The following is an 8,924-nucleotide window of genomic DNA, read 5'->3' on the forward strand; positions in this document are numbered from 1 at the left end:
CAGTGGTCCCAGCTGCTGTTGCTTAAGACATGTTTCTTCTAGATGCCAGAGAAAAAATTGCTAAGTGTTTTTATTATTGTGTTCAGGTGCTCTAGTGGCTGACTGAAAGTTTCTTGTGCTATTGGGACTACCTTTCTATTTCTAGAGCCAAATAGTGGCAAACAAAGATATAATAGAGTACAATAAAATGTATTTATCTTTTTGTTTCCCCAGTACTCTTCAAGAATATGTACCTCTTCAGTCAGCAACATTTCCAGGCAACTAAAGTCCTTCTACTGTTTCCTTTAATATCAACAAAACACCTGTTCCTCCCCTCAGTGGGAGCATAGCTGAGTCATTAAGTGCAGTTTTCTGAAACCAGTCTGATCCTGTTTCGATTTTCTTTTACCTTTTCCTTCTTATGGCTATTCTTATGGAAATTAATGAGGAATTAGTATTCTGCTATTCTCTGGCCTTTTACTATCTTCATTTTCAGTTTACAACATTTAATGTGCTGTTTTGTCACACTGGAACTTTCAGTGGAAAGACTTGGTTAATGTTCAGAGAAGACTTATGAACAAAACCAGGGAAATATATCACTGTGAGACAGACTAAAGTAGGCTGGGTACCTAATTCTGCCTGTGTCACCATTTTCAGAAGTTGCAAAAGTTGTCTTTTGCAAAAGTGGAGCAATTGGTGTCTACAGAATTCTCTGCTGCCTTGCCCCAGGTTTCATAAAGGTGCCTAAAAGCAGCATAGTTATTAGCTGTTGCTTTCTTGACCATCCGTCTGACCTGAAGGCTGGTTGATGCAGCTGCTGGGATTTGGGATGTAGAATGGGAGGCTCCGTAGCTTCTAACTTATTTAGAGCATACCAGAAAGCAGGAGTCTGCTCTAGTGTGCATCTCTTATATTTCATTATATGCCCTTTAATGAGTTTCAGAGTCATTATTTTTAAAGTGCTATAATAGGGTGCTAAGTCACAGTTTTAGTTCATTCATAATATAACAGTGAATTCCTTATGGTTTTGCAGCTCTGTGTATAGCAGTTTTGGTCTGGTTCGGTTCTCCATTAAAGCATAATTTAAGTTCTAGGTGCAGATTTTATCAGTATCATGTCCTGTAACTTGTATAAAAGTTCCAGTTATACTTATTGTAGAACAGTTGTATATTCCTACTTTTCATAAAAATATGAGGAATGCTTCTGTACTAGGAATGTGGGACTGTTCACTTATTTTAATATATTTTTTAATAGAATATGTAAATAGATAGTATTGGACACAATATATGACCATAGCAAAGTTAAATGTGACTCTGTGTAGTGCCTGACATAATATAATAGGGTTTTTGTTATTTAAGAAGGTCAAAGTTTCATTTCCAATTTTAACAAAATCATGTAGTTTAGGTTCTGCTTTGGATTAGCAAAAATCAGAGCTTTCAGTCCTAGTCTCATTTGGTAATAGCACTGCCAGTTAAGATATAAGACACCAGGCACAAACAAAGAAGCAGCTCCTGCCTTAATGAGTCTGTGGTCTAAATTCAACAGACCTCATGTTCACCAGCTGTTTTACACCACTGTCACTTTGTAGATCATGATCTTCTTGAATCTCTTGAATCTCTTCATGAACAGTAGTTCCACTGGCTTGGGGAGACTTCCTCCTAATTTTCATGAGTATACTGGAGATCAGAGTTAGGATCCTTATGTTGTGTTGTATTTGTAAACATTCATGAAGACTCAGTTACTATAAGGCTTCTGTATATCCTGTTCGTCTTTAAAACCAGATGCTTTCAGTTTTTCTGCCCATGGAAGTCTTTGCTTTTGGTCATTCTTTGGGAACTCCTCAATTTTAAGAAAACTAGCACAGGTAGTTCTTGAGTACAAATAATTTAAATGAAGAATTTTGTTATGTTTTTGCATAACATAAAAAAACTTTTGAAATCTTTTGAGAAAAATCTTTTTGAAAGTCTTTCATAAAAAATTATATTATGTTCTGCTGGGTACCATGACTCCCCAAGCGCCTGTAGAAAGGAGCAGCTGCTGTTTTTACACTCATGTTTTGTGTGAAGCTGTCTACAGCAGTAATGAATAACTCCCGGCAGAACTGAATCTTAGGACTCCAACAGGAAGACTTTGTTGATCATGGCATATACCTTTTGGCGTAGGCTTGCATGTGTCTTTTCCACTGAATTTCTGGCTTCTTCAAAATGAGACAGTTTGTCTCCATAGAAATACTCACTGTGTCATAGCTTTTCAGAACCATTTTACTCTACTGCTGCCACATCCACCCCTGGTACTAAGTTGCCCATGATCTTTTTGAACTCTGTACCACAGCTCAGTCTTGTCAGCTTCTTTACATGGCATTATACCTTTAAACACAGTTTACTTTTGTTTAGCTCGCTGCTTATTTTGGAATACTGGACATTTTATCTCTGATTCTATGGAGCACTTACATGATCAAAGCATGCAAGGGATTAGCAGTGCTTATTATTATGGTGAAAAATAACCTGTGTGTCTCCTTTAATATATTTATTCATAACCTAATAGGAAATCACAAAGCATAGTCATTCCATGACTCTAAAGAAAGGAAAGGGAAGGGAAGGAAAGTTTAGTGTCTTCAGAGCTTGATGCAAACACAGACCACACGTACCACACTTTCTATCCCTGCATTAATACTAGGAATGCACTCTGGTACTCTTTTCAGGTTGAGCGCATGGTCTTCAGCCCATTTAGCAGGGAGATTATGGTACATGAAGGTACTCTGACACATAGGAATATAAGGAGTTAATCCAAGCCTTTTTGCTTTTAAAGGGAATTTGTTCCCTGGGGTTTTTGGTTACGCTGAAACTGTTCTGATTTTTGTGTTCTCCCTTGCACTCCTGCCCTGTGCTCCCTTCCTCGCCTGTTGGTCCACCTGGCTTGCCAGGGCTGCTTTGCTGAGACTTCCCACTGAACAGGAAGGAACCTGTGAGGACCGCTCCTCAAGAGTAGCACCTAGTGCCTTCAAGCCCCCTGTCACGCCATGCTGTCAATGCCAGAAAAAAACTGGTGTGGGGAAATAAGGTGATGATTGCTAATTTCTTAGAGTCAACTTCTGCAGTCCTTGCTCAGGTCCTTATTCGCTTCCTCTTTCTGCTTGAATGCTGTTCATCTGGCTAGTATAAGCAAAAAGAAATGAAGTTCCAATATACTCGTTAAAGCCCAATGGCCAGTGGCACAAATGGGCCCTGAGTCTTCCTTCACTGCTTTGCCCACAGAGGCAGAGTGGTATAACGTGCTGCTCTAGGGTCTGGCAGTATGCGATGCTCCCTCTACAAGAGGTTGAGCAGTGAGATGCAGTATGAAGCAGCGGAGACACAGAGGCAAACAGTCACTGTCCCCGAAACACCAGGGCCCAGGGAACAAAGGCATGTAAAGGGCCTGAATGGGAAGTAGTCACCTAAAGTACCTTTTTGGGTTTTGTCTTCAGGCCCTCAGTGTTTGCGCTTAGATGCACAAACATTAAATGTGTTTTAAACCCACAAATCCTGTTGCACTGTGATTTCCCCCAATCCCTAATGTTATTTGCCTGTAAGTCAGTTTCCATGAAAAATTAAACCTTCTTAAATTTGTAATGATCTTTGTTTTCATCAGTGCAAATGAAAATAGTGTTGTCCATAAAGATAAACATAATAAAAAATATTTATTTGAACCTCATGAAGGATTAATTTCATTTTTGGAAAAAAATAGTGTGAAATACAAAGCAATTAGTGATGTAATCCTTTAACTGGATATACCTAGCATAAAGAGAAAATAAGGATATCTCAAGCATCATATCATTTTCTCTAGCAGTGGATAACTTATTATCGTAAAGACAATAATGCAGACATAACCAGATGCAGAGAGGCCTAACACCCCAAGCAGTTTAAAAATAAATCACGTTTAGCCGTATACCAAAGTAAAAGAGTATTAAGTGTTTTCAATTTCACAGATATATCCCTAATAATAATAAGATAATGCTAGGCCTGCCTCTGAAACTACTTTGGAGAAGTAGTATCTTTTCCAGATCACAAGAATTTAGTAACTGGATTAAAGAACCTTTATGTGCAAGGAACCTCTTATTGAATGGCAGCAGGTTGCTCCTCTGATAGTGAATTCAGTCCACTGCTGAACAGATGAAAATATCATTTGCTCTAGGAGTTTTTATTAGAATTTTGCAGTGTTGACAAGGCTCAGGAGAAATACATATTTTTCTCTTTTAACCATCACACTTGTGATCTGGAGGCTGTTCCAATCTTAAATCACAAATAAAACTTGGGGTTCTTGATCCATGATAATCGAAGCCAAAGACATTATCAATAGGAATCCCTGAAATGTGAAAGTGCTAAGTTTATCCCTTGTTCTAACAGTGCTGTGTCCAAAAGCTGATCCTGAGGAAATGGACTGGCAGCGGTCTAAAGACACAAGCAGGACAGTCAGAATTTTTTCAGCTATACTGGCTGACCTAATGAGAGATGAAATCTCTACCTGCACATCTTGTTCCCACAGAAATTCATGCTATATATTCTTAAAAATTTATCAGATGTATACACCGGATGATTCTCCCTCTGATTTTAACTTCAGTCACAGAAACATTAGCTGCACTTAAAAATGGATAGCTTTAGCTTAGAATTTGCTAGATTTTGTCATTACTAAATATATGGAAAGCTGCAGATAATAATACACTTGCTACAGATGCTAAACATGTTTTTCTAAGCTGGGAGTTGTCCTCAGCTGTAAATGTAAAAAGTAAAGCAGACAAATTCCTTCTATAGAAGCTAGCTTCCTTCCTAGCTTCTATATCTGGAACTTTGCTGAGCAGGAGTTAACAGGATATACTTTGTTTTGTGTCTTATACCTCCTTTCCTGGATCTTCAGTGAAACAGAGCTCCTGTCACTGGCATTTTGTTTATAGAATCAGCTTATAGAACTGTCTGTGACTGTCATTTGCAAGTTTGAAGGGATACCATAATATGTTATTAAATATATAAGACAATTTTCAAGTGAAAAGAATAGAGATATGAAATCAGAGATTAACAGATTAGCAGAAAGGGGAATAATGCAGCATAACAGCAAATATACTGAACTGACAGGTGAGGTTGGCTGCAAAAACTTTGATGGATTAAGTCACTGTAAACACGAAGTTAGTACATTATAGAAATAACCAATGTGTTTTGATTTTTAAAACTTGGCATGGTCAAATGGCCCTTGTAGTTGTCCAAGATATTTTAACTTCTGTTGGATGCTTGTAGGAAACATGCCTATCAGGATTATTCTCCATCTGCTTTTGCTCACAGTTGCTACTGTTGTGCTGCAAGTTTATCTTGCACGCTACGGCTTTTCCATCAAGGCAGAAATATCTCAATTTTCATATTTGTTCAAAAGCCAACACGTTTCTTTGCAAGCACTATAATGTGCCAATTAATACAAAAAGAAAAAAGGAGGTTGCTACATGTGATTCTATGCTGGATTCTTTGGATTTCTTCCTCCTTCAAGAAGTGGATTCTTGGATTTCTTTGCTGCTGCAGCCAGCCTCATCTTCCCCTTCTGTTGTCCATACTGTCTTGTACAGGTAGACCTCCCTGCCCATCCTAGTACTTCATATTCATCCCTTTTTGTAACACTTTTCTTTCAATCTGGCTACTCCCTTTTAAACACCATTCTACTAATGGCCTACTAATAAACGTTCTGCTGCTCAGACTTCCACTGAAGAATATACAGCTATCTGGAATGTCACCTGCATATTTTGGGAGGGTTTACTACACATCAGTTTTCCATGGGAAGGGCTTGAGGAGGAGTGAACAGATCCTGCAGGTCAATGCATGGTTGTGCAGTTGACACAGATGGCAGGGATTTGGCCTTTACATCTTTGAGGAACAAGGACTTCTGGGGAGAGCTGGCATCCACCTGACCAAGTGGGACAAATCATCTTTGCCTATATGCTGGCCAACCTGATGAGGAGAGCTTTAAATTAGGGATGACAAGGAAGGGAGATGACAACACAGAGTCAAGAGAGGAAGTGGCAGACTAGGTTGGCAAGCAGAAGGTGCAGGGCAATGCAGACAAGAGAGACCGTATAATCAACAAAACAGGGCTGAAGGGGGCCCAACTCAAACATAGACACATAAATAAGGAAGTGCCTATGGGACAGCATTAAGGAGGAATCACTCACACTTTTTCTGGGAAACCAGCATGGCTGGGTGCCTCCCTGAAGCGCCTGTACACAAAGGCACACAGCATGGGGAACAAACAGAGGGAAGTGGAGGTCTGCGTGCAGTTGCAGGGCTACGATCTCATTGGGATCATGGAGACACTGGTGGGACAGCTCACACAACTGCGGTGTTTCCATGGGTATCCATCCAGGCAACAGGCTCTTTAGGAAGGACAGGCTGGGACAGCGAGGAGGGGGAGTCATCTTTATATTAGAGAGCAGGGAATGCCTGGAGCCTGGGGATGGTGAGGGGCCAGCTGAGAGCTTGTGGGTCAGCATAAGTGGGCAGCTGCATGAGTGACACTGTGGTGGGTGTCTGCTACAGACTGCCTGATCAGGAAGAAGAAATGGATGAGGCCTTCTTCAGACATCTGTAAGAAGCTTCACATTCATAGGTCCTGGTCCTCATGGGGGACTTTAACCACTCTGATATCTGCTGGAAGGGCAACACTGCGGTGCATACAGGAAGTTACTGGAGTGCCTTGATGATAACTTCCTGACATCTGCAGGTGAGGAGCCGATGAGAGAAGGTGCTTTCCTGGACCTCATGTATAAATACAAGGAAGGGCTGATCAGGGATGTGAAGAGCAGGGGCAGCCCTGGCTGCAGTGACCATGAGCTGGTGGAGTTCAGGATCCTGTAAGGCGGGAGCAGGGCAAAATCAGGATCGCAACTTCAGGAGAGCAGACTTTGGCCTCTTCAGGGACCTGCCTGGAAGAAGCCCACAGGAGATTGTCCTGGACAGAAGAGAAATCTAGGAGAGGTGATGGATTTTCAAGGATAACCTCCTCCAAGCTTAAGAATGGTCTATCCCCACCTGCAGAAAATGAAGCAAAGGTGTCAGGAAGCCTGCATGGATGAACAAGGAGCTCCTGACTAAACTCAGACATAAAAAGGAAGCATAGAAAAAGTCGAAGCAGGATCAGGTGACCCAGGAGTTATACAGAGATACTGTCCGAGCACGCAGGGGTTAGGGTTAGGGTTAGGAAGGTCAAAGCCCTGGAACTGAATGTGGCAAGGGATGTGAAGGGCAACACAAAGGATTTCTACAAGTACACCAGCAACAAAGGGAAGGCTAGGGAAAACATGGGCCTGCTGCTGAATGTGGAGCAGTGGCCCTGGTGACAAAGTACTCAGAAAAAAATGAGGTACTGAATACCTTAACCACCTTGGTCTTTGCTTGTATTACTTGCCCTCAGGAAACCCAGATCCCTGAGACCAGAGGGGAAGTCTGGAACAATGAGGACTTATCATTGGTAGAGAAAGATCAGGTTAGGGAACACTTAAACAAACTGGACATAAACAAGTCCATAAGCCCTGACAGGATGCACCCATGAGTGCTGAAAACGCTGACCGATGTCATTGCAAGACCAATCTTGATGACCTTTGAATGGTCTTGGTGGTTGGGGAAGGTTCTTGAGGAGAGAGCAAATGTCACTCCTATCTTCAAGAAGGCCAAAGGATCCAGAGGACTGCAGGCCAGTCAGCCTCACTTGATCCCTGGGAAGGCGATAGAGCAGCTAATCCTGGGTACCATTTCCAGACACATGAAAGACAAGAAGGTGATCAGAAGCAGTCAGCATGGATTTACAAAGGGGAAATCACACTTGACCAGCCTGATAGCCTTCTACAATGAGATGACTGGCTCTGTGTGTGAGGGGAGAGCAGTGGATGTTATTCATCTAGACTTTACTAAAGCTTTTGACCCTGTCTCTCATAACATCCTCATAGACAAGCTTATGAAGTACACACTAGAAAAGTTGACAGAGAGGTGGATTGAAAACTGATTGCACTGTTTGACTCAGAGGATTGTTAACAATGGCACAAAGTCCAGCTAGAGACCGGTCACTAGTGGAGTACCCCAGTGGTCATTAGTGTGTCCCTTACTGCTTAATATCTTCATTATTGATCTGGACGACGGTGAGAGCGCACCCTCAGCAAGTCTGCAGATGATACAAAACTGGGAGGACTGCTTGATAAACCAGGTGGTTGTGCTGCCAGTCAGAGGGACATTGACAGGCTGGAGAGATGGGCCAAAAGGAACCTCATGAAGTTCAACAAAGGGAAGCACCAAGTCCTGCACATGGAGAGGAATAACCCCATGCACCAGTACAGGCTGGGGTCTGAGCAGCTGGAGAGCAGCTTTGCAGAAAAGGCCCTGGGGGTCCTGGTGGATACAGAGCTGAACATGAGCCAGCAACATGCTCTTGTGGAAAAGAAGGCCAACAGCATCATGGGCTACATTAGGAAAAGCATTGCCAGCAGGTCGAGTGAGGTGATCCTTCCCCTCAGCACTGCTCAGCACTGCTCAGCACTTGTGAGACCACACCTGGAGTGCTGGGTCCAGTTCTGGGCCCCCAGTACAAGGTAAACATGGACATACTGGAGCGAGTCCAGCAAAGGGCCATGAAGATGTTGACAGGACTGGAGCATCTGTTATACAAGGAGAGGCTGAAAGAACTGGACTGTTCAGTGTGGAGAAGAGAAGGCTCAGGGAGGATCTTGTCAATGTGTATAAATATCTTACAGAAGGGAGTAAAGAAGGCAGAGCCAGACTCTTCTCAGTGGTGCCCAGTGACAGGACTAGAGGCAATGGCACACACAGGAAAACACCTCTTGACTGTGAGAGTGGTTGAACACTGAAACAGGTTGCCCAGAGAGGTTGTGATGTCACCGTCCTTGGAGATATTCAAACCCTGACTGGACACAGCCCTGAGCA

Source organism: Apteryx mantelli, chromosome Z (genome assembly GCF_036417845.1).
Source record: "Apteryx mantelli isolate bAptMan1 chromosome Z, bAptMan1.hap1, whole genome shotgun sequence".
NCBI classification, from domain to species: Eukaryota; Metazoa; Chordata; class Aves; order Apterygiformes; family Apterygidae; genus Apteryx; species Apteryx mantelli.